The sequence below is a fragment of the Corvus moneduloides genome, chromosome 1, assembly GCF_009650955.1.
Source record: "Corvus moneduloides isolate bCorMon1 chromosome 1, bCorMon1.pri, whole genome shotgun sequence".
Lineage (NCBI taxonomy): Eukaryota > Metazoa > Chordata > Aves > Passeriformes > Corvidae > Corvus > Corvus moneduloides.
The window spans coordinates 38,480,441-38,495,941 of NC_045476.1; the positions used below are offsets into that span (position 1 = coordinate 38,480,441).

Consider the following 15,501-nt stretch of genomic DNA (forward strand, 5'->3'; position numbering starts at 1 on the left):
TGGCAATAACTGGTGGCTATAAAGATTCCACTGGGGCACTTGAGTGTGGACACCAGGGGTTACACAACCATCTAGTAGGGGAAATAAAACTCTCCAGAGAAGTGTCTGCTATCTAGACCAGATCCTACAGGTTTTTATGATCTATGTACATTCCTTCCTAACAACAGTTACAGAAAATTCCTGGAATGCCCCAAGTACTCAAGAGTTTGAATGTGTTTTTCCTTTTAACTTGTGTTTGCTATTGCTTATCTTTGCATTTTCTGAATACTTAATACATATCATCCCTGTTATTTCAGCATGCAAGGGAGCCCCCCCAATATCTACAGGATGCGGTGCCACAGTCTTATGTTCCCCACCTAAGGATCTCTTCAGTTTAGTTCTTCCACAACAGAAGAAGGAGACTGGTTCTCTCACACTTGTGGAAATGGCAGACTGTAACACTGGTGGTCATATCTCCCCACACAGAACAGAAGCAATTGCAGTGCACTGCACAGGACTGGTCCTTTATCATTTAACACTGGCTGGTGAAAATGGAGAAATGAAGTGTCACGCTGACTTGAGCTGAATGTCCTCTCTTCAGCCTCTCTGGGTTAAAGCAGAGACCAGCTAATCCCAGTTGCAGCTGCCTCTTTTTCCAACTGCTCAGCTGCCTGATATGAGCTCCTGAGTAACACAGAACTGGTATGGTTTTGCATTCTCTTCTAGCAAACTTGTGTTGATCGGAATTGTTAAAATATGAAGTCACCCCATATAGGCACTCTCCAGACATGCAGAACTACATCATCTTGAAAGTAAGAAATTTTACTTTAAAACAAGTTCAGTTAATGTGTTTCTCAAGTGTTTCCACCAGTTTCAAGTAGCTTTTTGAAGATCTGTGTTTTGTACCTTCCCTGGAAACAACTCATTAAAGAAAACATTCAGTGTAAGTGACAGTGTATCTGGGCATCAGGCAAAAGATGCCCAGAAAATCTATCAAGCTCTCCATCACCTTCACCTTAGACCAGTAAGTGATTATTTTTACTGGTAGGGAAAAAAAAAAAAAAGGAAAATTAAAGAGATTTTGTAAACAAACTGTATTATCCTGAAAGTGAAAGAACACAAAAACTGTACAAAGAAAATGGCATAACTTGCATCTCCAGACAGAGACATTTTCTAGCATCCAGTTCAGAGACTTTTTCTCCTGATTAGCCACTACACTAAGTACAGGTTTCAAGTCTGCTTCAATCTACAGCAATTAATAAGCCCATAAAAAATATGCCTTAGGTAAGTACGAAGGTCTATTAGCACATGCTAAAATTAGACAACCTGTAGAGCTATCTGAACAGATACTTCATATAATAAAATTTTGAATTTTACAGGCCCCGAGGATCAGAATTTATTGGCTTTTGAAACTTGAGGCTTTTTGGGTATGCATATCATCCATTTACACATTGTTATTAATAACTGGCCACAGTTACTAGCAGTCAGCAACTAAGTTGAACAAGCTTTGGAAAACACCTCTACTACCATCTTGGGCAGTGCCACAAAAGGGAGCTGCACTGCACTGAAGAGACACAAACCAGCAGAGAAATCCATTTGTGCCTTACCTTGTAATGGGAAGAGCAGATGCCTTCAAACATATCTATATCCATACAGTCCATTGGTTCAGATCTTCCTGGTGATAAAAACTCTTCCAGCTTCTTGCTTCTTTATTTTCAATCTGCCAGCTGGTGCAACCTGTAAATTTACAGAAGTGGGTGTGTTATTCCAAGACGTTTATTCATCTCATTTTATAAGGCATTCAATTTAAATACATACGGCTCTGTGCCATGTGGCTCCCATTGCTCTCCAGAGCTTTCATTGTAATGGATTACACACAACATTGTTTCTGTAGGTTATTGATTTTGGGGAGTATAAGTAGAAGACTCTTTAGGATTTCTTTGTAGACTCAGACTTTCCAGACTGTCACATTCCATATGTGTATATCCTATATATTTGACAACATGCTCCTAATTTTATGAAATTCAAACACTTAACAAAAAACATGGCAAAAATTGCATCTCTGAATTGTCAATTTCTTTGTTAATTTATCTGTTAAAGGTTGATTCTTGTGGAAAGAGACTAAATTCAATTTAAATACTAGTTTCAGAATAAGAAAGCTACTAATCTGAGAAACTGGAGGTTGACAGAGTGGCCAAGATTTATATTCAGCAATCAAGGTAATAAAAAAGAAAAAACCTTCCCAAAAAGTGACTTTGGCAACTGTTCAATGGTTTTCAGGAACAAAATGAATTAGTGGGACAGCAGGAAAATTCAGTCAGAGATTTTTTTTTTTTTTTTTTTTTTTTTCTTCAAGTACTCAGGGAATCACAGTGAGATTCCTCAAATGTATCCAGGAATGCAGTGCCTTCCAGGCATCTAAATTTGGTCATCTGAATCAAAAGGACCTCTGAAAACCAAGCAACAGGTTCTCTGCTTATACAATACAGTTTTCCTCTGCGAAAGCTATGAGGGAGCCACTTACATATGCTTGACTCTCCACTGCAGATTGTTCAGCATATAGAGCATTACTTCTGTACCTGACACCCCGCTCCAATATCCTGATCCCTCTATGCAGGATCCACAAGCAGAACACATTTTCATGGTGGATTTTACATAAACATATTTCTGTTTTCACAAAAGTTCAATGAAACAACGGAGTGTAATTATCTGTTTACTGGCAGACACGCAGCCCGTGTTAGCTCAAGAGCTGCTTTGCTGAGCTGTATTCAACTGCTCTAACAACTGTTTCATTATGAGATTTCACCAGACACCCCTGGCTCCAGCACCATGGCACAGCAAATGGGATGCATATTTGCTGCTTTCCACATTTTGGCTCCTGCTGCTTAAAAGCTGTCCCTGCTCTCCACAGAAATTGTTTGTGAGTATTTCAAAGGTTAGTATGGCTTTGTGTGTATGTGGTTTGTAGTATACACATCTTCCATAGGCTGCTCTCTCCCTCCCTTTTTATTATGGAAAATTGAAAATTAACTCACTTCAGTCAGAATGCCTAAAAATCATCAGTGGTGACACTTTATGCTGTATGAACCACTTGTAGCCTTACATCCTGATGTAAATTCTCACCATGAAGGGTGGCACACAAAGCCATCCCATCCCTGCATGGCAGAGGTGACATGTCACACACTGATGGCACACGTTACATCTGGTTTGATTGCTATTCAGACCTGAAATTCCTAATGGAGCCAGAAAAAGCCTTGATCCTCAGAGATGTTTTAACAGATCTGTGCCTCCTCCTTGATGGAGACAGATCTCAGATCTGAAAGGTCACGCACAATTACCCTAGAATCCTTGACTTTGAATCACCAAATAATCACCAACATTACCCAGGCTCTCTTTTTACTCCCAAAATGTTTCAGGACTTGGTTTCTGTGAAGTAAAAGATCTGTCTTCCAGAAGTACTGGGTAAAATGACAGTTATGACCTAACACTGGGAAAAAATACAACACACTCTTGCAAATTAAGCACCACAATGCAAACTGCTAGGAAAAAAACACTGAAAGTGCCACACTATGCAGGTTATTTGAAAATTTCCAGGCTATATTTGTATTCAACACACAGTTTGGGATCTCTCTAATTAGGACAAATCCTCCTTCTTCATGACAGTGGAGCATGCAGAGACTGGCATGGGGAAGCGGCTTGCATTGCAATTCCACTATGTATTACAATTGCTACACCATGCTTGTGCTGGGATTTTGGCATAATACTGTATCACTCTTGCAGAATACAAATCCAACAGTCTTAACACATTAAACCCTTATTTTGGATGGACCAGGGCCTGTAGGTCAGGAGAGGCAGCCAGCAAGTCTTTTTGTCTCTACACAGCCAACCATCTCAGTGAGGTGATCAATCTCCATTTCCCTGTAGCACCAAGGAGTCCTAAAGCAAGCAGGGTTCAGACAGAGGTGAGTGGCTGCTGTCCTTTGAATAGTGGGACTAAGAGGAGCTTCACCGAAACATGGACTAGGATCACTCAACCTGGCAGGAAGAGGCAGCAGGTTAAGAAAAGGGACATCTGGGACATAGGCCTTGGCATGTGCCTGGATGCAGGTAAAGAGAACTTTGATATCATTGTTCTAACACCTTAGCATGGATCACATGGATCATACCTCTGGTGACTTTGAAAAGGAAAACCGTTTTATGTTTCTTGGGTGATTATCAATCTTCTGGAAGAAAAAACAAAAGTACAATGGGCAGACAGGTATGGCTCCAATGACTTTGAGTGACCTATTTACAGCGGATGTGGATATGGACTAATGATAAGGACAAGTTGCAACTACTTCTGAGCTATGAAAGACTCTCAGTATGCCTGTGTGATTTCCAAACACCAAGGAGTTCTGTGCTCTAATGCACACGCATACATGTGTTACAAAACATCAGACCCAACCTTATCGCACAACCTCCATCTTACGACCACCATAAAGGACTCCTAAATGTAGTCCTGCACCATCTATTCTAGAGGACTACTACCCCTGGACTAAAATATGAATGCCAGTGACCACAGAAGGCTTCTCTCACCCATCTCTTCCATAACTAACATATTCTACTAGTGGCTTGTCATAGAACTACTGCTGTTCCTTTAGGCATCATGATGCTTTACTGAAGGGCCCTTCCTGGAAAAGTCTGCCTTAATAGACAGCTTAATAAGGCAAAGTGAGCTACCCAGCCAAACCTTTTATTAAATTACACTAAAACTGCCTGAATTTATGCCATTGCAAAGACTGTTGAAAATTCTTGGCTGCCCTGGAAGCGTATATACCAACCTCAGAGAAAAAACTCACACATCCTTGTTGATTCATACTAATGTCATTGTTTATAATGACAGGATGCATTAAATCCTGCTTAAATTACCAGGCATAAAAGCACTTGTGGATTGACATGTGGTCTTCCCTCAATAGCACTATAATGGGGCTGAGGTAAACCAGCCTGCTGCAACCAGCATAATGTCTCCAGATGCCTGCATTCCTCTGCACACTCCCACCCACCTCCCACCACATCTCCTACTCTTTTCCCTTTGTCGTTTTCTCTTCTTCCAGCCTTTCTGTTTAGACCTCTCTTTCCTTCTGTACTAGCAGAGGTTGGAGGGCAACTGGCTGGCAAAATGGGTTTGCAGAGCAAGATCTGGGACCCTTAGTGGACAAGCTGACCACGGACAAGGAGCATGCCCACATGACAAAGAAGGGACAGCAAAGAAGATGAAACCAGGCTCTTCTCAGGGCCTCACTGAACGAACAAGATGAAACAGGCACAACTGAAAACACAAGCAACTGCATTTAAACAGAAGAAAACTCTCACTGTGAGATTGGTCCAATACAGATACAGGTGACCCAGAGAGGCAGTGGAGTCGCCAACCCCAGAGACTGGAGACATTCAAAATTCAGCTGCACACAGTCCTGCACAACCTGCTCTACATGTTTTGAGCAGGGAATGGGACCACACAACATCCAGAGGCCCCTGCAACATCAGCAATTCTACAACCCTGTAAACAGAACCCTGTTCCCAAATTTACTTAACTCTTTTTTTGAAACAGGTTCACCATAGTATGTTACTGACCTGGCTAAATTAAAAACTTGGTCCTGAACAGTATGTGAGAATTTCAGTTGAGGTCTCCACACTTCAGGGATGGAATGGACTGATGAAAAAATGACTTTGAAAATGTACCTAGATGTTAGAGATGCTTCTTCCTCTAAGAATCATGCGGCTCCTTTTATGCTTTTCTTAGGAGAAAAGCTCCAGTGGTCACTGCTGCCTGCAGCAAGATCAGTACTTCTACTTTCAGCATTTAATGCATTACCCACTTGTAGAATTACATTTATGTCTTGCCCTTTATATCATGCTCCCAAATGGTGACTGCCAAGGCAATTTTTAGCAAATCTTTCCCTCAGCCTCCCAGCACACTGGATAAAACCTGCTTTTCTGATGCAGAAAGAATGAAGAGAAAGCACAGAGAATTCATTGCCATAATAAAGAACAAGTTGGACCCTTACCCAGCTCCAGAGAGCTTTTCAAAGGAAAACTGGCAAGCATGCCAGCTCATACAGTTCTTTCAGGGAATGCTATCAGTAAACCAAAGGTCACAATGAGTGTTTTACCTGTGGATTACATATATCATCGTCAGTGGCAAGGATTACTCAGTACCAAGCAGAGATGTGTCATGTTCTTGCCCAAAGAGGGGGCTAAGTGTTCTGCATAATTCATTTCCTCCATCAGCCAGGAGCAAGAGATAGGTCATCCTTTCCTACACACATCACTCCTTATTTCAACACTTACCACACTCCTGTTATTAATGATCTACTGGTAACACCTCTAACCTCACCATTCTGAGTCCTAGTATCTCAAATTCGAAGTCTGAAAAGCTTTATTTATAACAGACTACAGAGCAGATCCAAAGTTGTAACCTGGACTCACTGTTGTTTCTTTTGAAGAATAACTCAGTCTTCAGTCAGACAAGAGAGTTAACTATGAAGCTTTCTCTTTTTGGCTGCTAAGTTAAAAACTTAACAGAAATTTTCATTCTTTCTATTTTGTATATTTACTGTGGCCAGCACATGTCTCCAGATGAGTCATTCATAGTTACCCCACAGTAACTGTGTCTAGTGGTTTCCTTGAAATAATTCAGGGAATAACAAGATTTTTGGTTCACTTAAATTTCTATTGATTTTAAGTTCTATTGATTAAATATCTTCAGTATCACAGTCATGAAATTGCTCCCTATCACTCAAAGGAGATCTCTTCTAACCACCATATTGTCTTTAGTTCTGCTCCACAACACAGCTGAGCTTTGGATGCAAAAACTTAGTACCTATTAATAAAAAATCATATGTTTCTTATTAATTCATTTAGTCATTTAGTAAGTACAGCCAGGCATACCAGTTCATATTTTGCACAAGCAAGGATGTCATGGAACAAGTCAGGGAAGGTTTTCTACACAGATCTACAAACTCTGACAAGAATAAATCATTTGCAAACACATACACTAGAATTAATTACATTAATTGCCTCAATTTACCTGGCAATTGATCAATCTAATTTATAGCATGGCCAAAACTTCTGGTCTACCTACAATCCAGTGACTAGACTGGAGCGTGAGTTGGTTGGTTTTCTTGATGCAACTGAGGTCTGTTGCGTGGCCACCAAGGGATTTGGCTTAGCTGAACTCTTGTTTCATGGAGCTACAGGCTGTGAAGAAATGTAATCTGTGCTGATTCAGCTTATCTGCTAAGGCAAAACTCAGCCCTGGCAAGACCTCCAATCGAAGGCAGCACCAGAGCAGATGCTACAGCACAAGCACTTAGGAATATTGCCTCCTGTTGCCAGGAGAGGAAAGATTGCCCAGTGTTGTCAAACTTTTAAAGGCAGTGACAACACATAAAATCTCTTTAATGTATGCACAGTATTGCAGATATGTCAGCATTATATTGACACATCCATTTTATTAGCAGAAATAAAAGATTTTGTCAATAATAAACTTGAGTTTTGTTTTATTTTATTCTGCATTAGGCTGTTGTAACTGCAGATCCTGGGTGCAATCACATAATTACATCTCTGCCATTGTAACACTTGTAACTGGCTTCCCTCTTTCTTTAATCTCTCCAGTGGAAAGACAAAAGTTCAAACTGTTCCATACCTGGCATTAGTCTAGAGAACATCAGTTTACAAGGGCAGAGCAAATTCCATCAGTTCTAATAGGATTAAAGATGTTTCTGCAGTTTTCGAATCCTCAGAAGTAACACATTTTTTTTAAAGGAATAACTGGTGTTCACACAACTGATTAGCAGGGTCCACCACAATCAGAATAGCTCGTAAGAAATTTAGCATAACCATTTCACTGCATAAAATACTACTTTATGATTATGACTTACAGTAAGTCTGACATAAACTAGAGGGGAATAGGTCACTCTGGGACAACAGCGTAGTAGGCAACAGCCAGTTGCTTGCATGTGTAGTTTTAGATCTAATTAAGTTTTTAAGTCACTAGAATATCTTCAGATACAGGTAGTGTCACTGTTACTATACTGTTATCTATTCCTACAAATTATCTGGTTAAAATCACTCTGCAAACATCAGACTCAGAACTTAACATAGATTTGAACCGTTGCATCTGCTTTCCACAGGTAGTGCTGCAAAGCATTATCAGAAAATGATTGCTTCATTTTTTTTTCCTTTTGATTGCATTCCCCAATCTACTAATTTGCACACTTTCCCCTCCTCCCCCATGCCCCCCAAAAAATAAAGGCCAGGTGTAAAATGACACCTTCATTCATCAAAAGCACATTCTCATTGCTGATTTACCTTCTCAGGCAGTCAAAGGGTCATTTTTAAACATTAAATTGTCGATAAAGAGGAACTGATCCTGCTTGCTTTAATTAGCAGCTTTTTCCACAGCAGCCTCTTGATATAAAGGACTCCCTCCACAGACCTTGAATGCCTGACTGCTTTCTGCAGTTGAGAGAGGTGAATTTTCTCTCATACAGTATGTATTCTGTAATTCTGCTGCACAAGCATGGCCATTTATTCATAGCGTAGTTCAATTTCCTCCCCAATTTTTCCCATATAAGTCTGTTCAATCCTTAATTACTCATCCATAGTTGTTTTATCTCTGTTACAACCATCTATGCTTTAAAATATTTTAAAATATTTTCCTGAAACAGTCATCTGGCCCCTCCTACTATATGAGAGAAATACATGAAGGCTATCTCTAGTAAACTGCCTATCACTACTACAACAGGCTTTTTCTGTGGTTACACTTCAAGACATCTTTTAAAAAGAATGCCGTCTCACATGCAGTGTTCTACTTTAAATACAACACGCAAGCCACAGGCTCAGTTCATTACGATATGGAGCAGTCTCGTGCCTTTGGCTGTGTATTACTAACACACATCTCTGCAAACTGGTCATGACAAGCACCTGGTAGTTCCTGCCTGAAAAACAAAAAAAATAAAAACATCCTGCCTTCTACCCGAGATATGATGCTTTTCATGCAATGATAGATACTAATATCCCCTTCCCTCGCAGCTCCCACCCATTCGGAAAAAGTGGGAAAAATCCACACGCTATTTTCACTACATGCCTACCCCTGAAACTGCTTATTCACATATAACCGAGCCCACTACGCTGCAGAAGGACAGTTACAACGCAATGCTCCTTAAACTATCGGTGCAAGCCACCAGGCTGCTGCCACTTCAGATGATCTCTCGTGAAACAAGAATAAGAAGACAAACCGATAAGCGAATGCGTCTCACAAGCGGAGCCCGATCCCTCTCGCACCCCTGACTCCGGAGCTTGTGCCGCCGAACCGAAGCGCGCAGCCCCCGCCCCGGCGGCGGAGCCCCGGCAAGAAAGAGCCGGCCGCCGCTTACCGCCGCCGCTCACCTCCGCTGCGCTGCGGAGCGAGCGGCGCTGCTGCTCTTGCTGCTCCTGCTGCTGCTGCTGCTTCTGCTGCTGCCCCGGCGGCGGGCGGGGCTCCGCCGGCCCGGCCTCCCCGGGAAGGGTCCCTGGCTGCGGCAGGGCGGGGGAGGCGGCGGCGGCCCCGCCGCGGGGGCGCGGAGCGGCGGCGGGGGGCGAGGCGCGGGCAGCGAATGTGAATGAGAAGCCGCGGCTGCGGCAGGGGCTGTCAGGGGCAGGGTTTTACCGGGGCTGGGAGGGGGGATTAGCCGTAAGTACGCCGAGAGGGGAAGCCCGGGGCTTAGCGTGGCCGGGCTGGAAAGGTTAACTGCACGACAGAAGGTGTTGGCAGGAATACGGCGTTCCGGTGAAATTACAGGTGGCTGCCACAGCGGTTCCCTCCACACAGCCCCTTCCGCTGCGAGCAGTGGGTTGTTTGACATCCTGGCAGTATTTTACCACTCGTTTACACCAGGGCTCGTATGCTATCAGGACAGCTCTTACAGGTTTGAGCCTGGCTGGAAGAGACCTCCAAAGGACATTTACTACTGCTGAGTTAGGATTTATCCCGTAGGCAAGGGAACGTTTGCAGGGACCTTGGTGTGGCTGGTACAAGAGAAACTGAGCCTCGGAAGTGTAGATCTAGAAACGGTGGTAGCTCTCAACCCAGGTCCCTTCCTGTTCAATGCCTTACCCAAAGCACTACTGCTTCACGAACATTTTCCTTCCTCTCCCCTCGTTAGCCACAATCATTATTGGTTGGCATTTTTTTATATTAACCAATAGAGGGAAAAATCCTACCTTTTTTTGGTTACCTCTTTTTGCCTTAGGTTTGCTATTGCTGTATAATTATTTTCAGCCAATACAAACCTGCTACATCTGTCTTCTGGCAGTGTAGGCTGTCTTACTTTTTACTTCTTATTACTTCAGTGGAAATGTTGAGTGTGTCAGGAATTTAGGACTTAAGAGTGCAAAATGGTACACAGAGATTCTGATGTATAGAACAATCACAGAATGGTTTGGGTTGGAAAGGACCTTTAAAGGTCATTTAGTCCAACACCCCTGCAATGAGCAAGGACAACTTCAAATAGATCAGGTTGTTCCAAGCTCTGTCCAACCCGACCTTGAATCTTACCGGGAATGGGGCATCCAGCACCTCTCTGGGGAACCCAGTGTTTTACCACCCTCTGAACCTACACTCTATTAGATTAAAACCACTACCCCTTACCCTATCACAACTGCCCCAACTGAAAACTTTGTTCTTATCTTTCTTATAAGCCCCCTTTTAGACATTGAAAGGCCAAACAAGGTCTCCCCATCTGCCTGGTTGCTCAGCACTTCATTCAAGAGGCTTTACGATCTTTGTAATCTTCCTTCCAATTAAAGAAAGAGTTGCTGCTGGTAAAATATTACCAACATTGAAACTATGGATTATTCAGTGAGATTTTACTTTGTCAGTAGTAAAAAAACCAACCACTGCTGTGTTTTTCAGGCTTTCCCTTCTCATTTCTTCTTTTGCCCCAAATTTCCTTCAAGTCACTGCATGAATGGCTGAATCTATATCATACACCAACAACTAACAACATCTGCAGTTAGCTATGTTTTCAATCACAGTACAACTATTAAATTATTAGGCTAAATGTGTTAATGAAGCTGTAGTAAGAGTAACCTATTACTGACTAGGAAGTGTAAGATTTTCACCTTCCTATATGATGAGCAAATAGATATGAGGAGAGTTTCCCAGGCTGGCAGCCTCAATTATGTCTGCCAGTCTGTGGATACTCTGGTTAATAGTGAAACAGAGAAGGAGCATCAGTCTGCCTAATCTACCTGCTGCCCCATATGGAATAAACTAACAGCCTGAAGTTAGACCCCTTTGCTCCTCACAGAGGGGATTTGTTTGGCAGAATGTCCATCAACTCTGCTAAACTAATGCTAAAATAATTTTGTTCTGTGAAAGCTTTTTTTCTTCTATAGTTGCTTAGTACAGTTCAGGAGGAAATTTCAGCTGCTAAGAAAACATTATCCCAGGGTTCACACAAACCACATATGGAAACCATGTTTCAGAGAGATCACTCGTCTGCCTATGTTTCACATACTGAGGTTGACCATTTTAAGGCAGTTTATTTAACTAGCCAGCAATAGACATTTACAGGTTAAAAGATATTTTCTGAAGAAGACTAAAGTTCAGCCACTTCAGAGACTCACACTTTGAAGAGAGGTTATGTTGTCTCTGGTCAAAAAAGCTAGCAAGCTTGGCTCCTTTGAGGTAATTCATAAGTAATTATAAAGGACAAATGGAAAAGATTGGAATTTCTTTCTCACTGAAAAAAAATTCTTTTTGATGTTATAACTATAGTTATAAGAAATTTTCAGAATCCTCATAGGACTTGTAAAAACACATGACATTATTCATCTTCTACCTAATGGAAAAAAAAAAAGGTGTGTCAAACCAAAATAAATGTAAATTTTTAGTGCATAGAAAATCCAAATTGAACTGATTTAGACATAAAGTAAAATTTATCTTTGCAAAATGAAAGGAAGTTGTAAAATGGGATGAACAAGGGTATATACAAGAATTCTTTGTCCTTGAAGGACTCCTTAGCACTCAAGAGAACTGAAGCCTGATAGATCCCCATCAGCCTCAAAGGAGCAGGATGAGGTGCACAAGCAACACTGAGTTGTCGACTCTCAGAGCTACAGCCACGAGGAATCACAGATGAGTCCTCTGACTGTATCCATTCCTTCTCTCTGTAGGCCGGTCGCATGGTGGGTAACCAACACCCAGCAGGAGCTTGGAGGTTTGCAGTTTTTAAAACTGAATCAGTCTGTCACTGAAAGGAAAAACTATACACAACTTATTACACAGTATTTTCCCACCCCCTTCTTTTTCTAGAAGGACTATAATTATTCCCTGTTGCAGAAGCTGTACAGTAGTAATCCCTCTCCTCCTACATGCTTCATTTACAACTTGAGCTACCAGCATATTAAATTTTTAATAAATTATACTAAAATATTGTGGCACTGCTCTAAAAATAAAACCTGGAGATGAGTTAAGAATATGTTCCTTAGATGCATAAAACTGTCTCTGAAACATGAAGGGTTTTTACAAAAATGTCTTCGCTTATAAACATCTGTGATCATAAATACTTCTCAGAAAAGCACTGGCCATGAATCTGTAGTATTTGAGCCACGTTTTTAAAGTAGAAAGCTTCTTCCTTTTCACTATTAATCTCTTTTCCTTTCATCTCAAATTTAATTCATCTCTAGGTCTTTACAAAGTCATGAAATTATGTATGTGCTAAGAAGGATAAGTTAGAATGAAAGAAGGAAGGACCTCACAAAGATTCAACAAAAGTAGTGAAGAATAAGGAAAATACTGGAGTTTCATTCATTCAGGACCACAGCATTGGCTTGAGGTATTTTAGAAAGTTTAAAAAACAATGTTTCTAATTTTGCATCCAATGGATTAATTTTGATTGTGAAGTCAGATAACAGCAGGTGGTGGAGTGTTCTTTTACTACTGTAATTTTGTATTTATGCTTATGCTTAACATTGGGTCCCTGAATACATGGTTAAAATATTTAATTAAATAGTTTGATTTTCAGGCATTTTAAATGCTTACCTGCCTGTAGAAGCTATAAATACCTAGCAGCTCTAGGACTGAGCACTTTTTAATTAAATGTTTATACATGGTCCTGGAAATCCAACGTTAAGCCTACAGACTTCAAAAACCTTAAATTTAGTGTCTGGGGGTTTTTATCCTCTTTTGTCTCTCAGAAGCATCTCATAGCTCCCCAGAATTTATAAAGAGAAAGGGAAGGACTGAAGAAGGAAAAGATGATCAGCTATGAATGCCAAAGGCATTTACACATAAGACATGCTTATATATTAAATGGTTTGAGGAAAGTTATCACAGATTTTGTTTTGATGCATATTGATTAAGATGGGCTCTCAAAAAGGCAGCTATTAATAGGGGAAAGTTGTTCTTGTGCTGGTTGCATGAACATAACAGAAGTCTCCAAGCAGTTAATTAAGCAAATAATATCTTAGAGATTGGAAAAGAAGCAATATATTAAAAATACAAAACCTTCAACAAAACAAAAAAAAATTACTAATGCTTTGAAAGTTCTCATAGAGGGAAGGAAAAACCTTAGGTTTTACAGGAGAATTCAAAAAACTTTGAGAGTACTTTTGATTGGATGAGCCTGTAGCTGTTTAGGGGTTCTGCAGAAGAGCATGGAGTATACCGCTGAAAAGAGTAAACTAAAGTATAACATTGTCAATGCTTGCCACGATTATTTTAGTTCTGTATCTAAATATTACATATCAGGTTTTGAAATGTGGATGCTTCTCTTATAAATGTGCTGAAGAGATTGTTCAAAACCAGATGTGTTGAGGATGTGTGTATACCTCACCCATATCTTAATGAAACACATTTATGAGGAAGATCACTGGTAGCTGAAAGTAAACTTAGGGTTATTTGGTTTTTTGGTTCAGCACAAAGAGAGTAATTTACACAGAGAAAAGCAATTTTAAAAACATGTTAACAAGGAAAACTAGCTTAAAGTAGCCCTTATCCATAAAGAATTCCTAGTACTGCTCGAGCAATCACTGCTGGTGGGAGCTGTGTTCCTGAAAGGTCGTCACATCACACCAAAACAGTGGAGGCTTAAGTTCCATTTTACCATGTGTCTATCAGAGTCAAGAATAACAACAGTGGCACAGCAGGGAAGAAACTCAGGCAATCTGGACAGCAAGTGACGATAAGACCTCCCTCCACAACATACCTAAGGCTCTTCAACAAGCCACATATCTTCACGTGTCCCATAAACTCCAGGGATTTGTTGTTGTTGACTTTTCCTTCATTTCAGGTGTTTCTCTAGTTTATGTCTGTATAGTTGACAGAAATGTTCCACCACCAACTTTAGGCTGGGGTTTAACACGTGCTTTCCAGCAGTCAAAGAGCCCAGGTGATGTACATCTCATGGAAACTTATTGTGGAAATTAAATTATTCTCCTTATGCCCAACTCTTAGAAAAAGAAAAAAATATTATTTTAATGTTGCAAGTAAAAGGCTAATTAAAACTAAATGCAACTGCAGGAAAAGATGAAAGAATATGAAAATTTAAAAAAAATACAAGATTATTTTCTTATCTGTTGCAAAATGCTCTTAGCTAAGTACTTAATCCTGCAGTTGAGTTTTAATGAACTGGTATTAGGGATGTTGCTATTGTGTCAGCATTGTGATAAAAATATCCAGGTGGCCTTTCCAGACATCATCACCAAAATACCAAAAAGATAGGGCTTGCTATTTTCTTAATAAACAAAAGATAATATACAAAATTCCCATGTATTTAGAACCTCCCTCCTGTGCAGAAACTAAATTCATTGCTTCATTATAATTAGGATCTTTTCAGATTTCTTTATAATTGCTAATTAGTTTTTAATCTCCCTGGCAATAAATAGATTTTCTAAACTTAATTGATTTCACTCACAAGGACTAACAGATTACCCAAGATTGTGCTCACCATCTGTCACGTGTCATTTCATTTACAGGTAAAGTAAAATTTTCCTTGCTTTTTCTTCCTAAATTGCATCTCTTTTCCTTTGGAGCTGTTCTGTCCAGATTTATAGTATCTCTAGCAGTTTTTTATTAGATGCATTTTTTTGTAAAATAACTTTGCAGAAGCCACAATTATATATACAGTGAAGACTTTAAATAAGTTGCAAAGGGTTATATTAAGCTAAAAGTTCCCCTGAAAAGATAGTGCAGTTCTTATTCCTAAATGCAAAAATCTCTAAAACTACAATCATGTTCCAATTAGCAAGGTGTTGGATTAATTAATTATTATAGTTCTCCAAATTAAGAAGACTAAAATAAGATGTGCTATTTGTCTTCTTCTGACATTCTTCTGTGCATTTCAGGGAGAGAAGGAATAGATAAGGAATAGAAAATTCATGTTTCCAACCTCAAATATTGCGACACTTTGTACTGAAAATTAATTGTCACATAACTTACAAGTCTAGGAAGTGAGACTTCAGAAACAGATGTCTGATTAAAATTGTTTCCACTGTCCC

At 40.2% G+C, this 15,501-nt stretch overlaps 1 protein-coding gene across 2 annotated transcripts in view; it reads right to left on the reverse strand.

Annotated features, from left to right (window-relative positions):
• The window catches only part of TMEM108 (transmembrane protein 108), a 161,977-nt gene extending 152,508 nt beyond the window's left edge, over positions 1-9,469 (reverse strand). Inside the window, exons 1-2 of one of the 2 annotated variants that reach the window (XM_032106606.1) lie at positions 9,409-9,469; positions 1,587-1,716 (exon numbers count right to left, since the gene is read on the reverse strand). The gene's annotated coding sequence lies outside the window, so the exon portion shown is untranslated. The other variant, XM_032106597.1, reaches the window with a different exon arrangement.
• Positions 9,470-15,501: the final 6,032 nt, after the last annotated feature.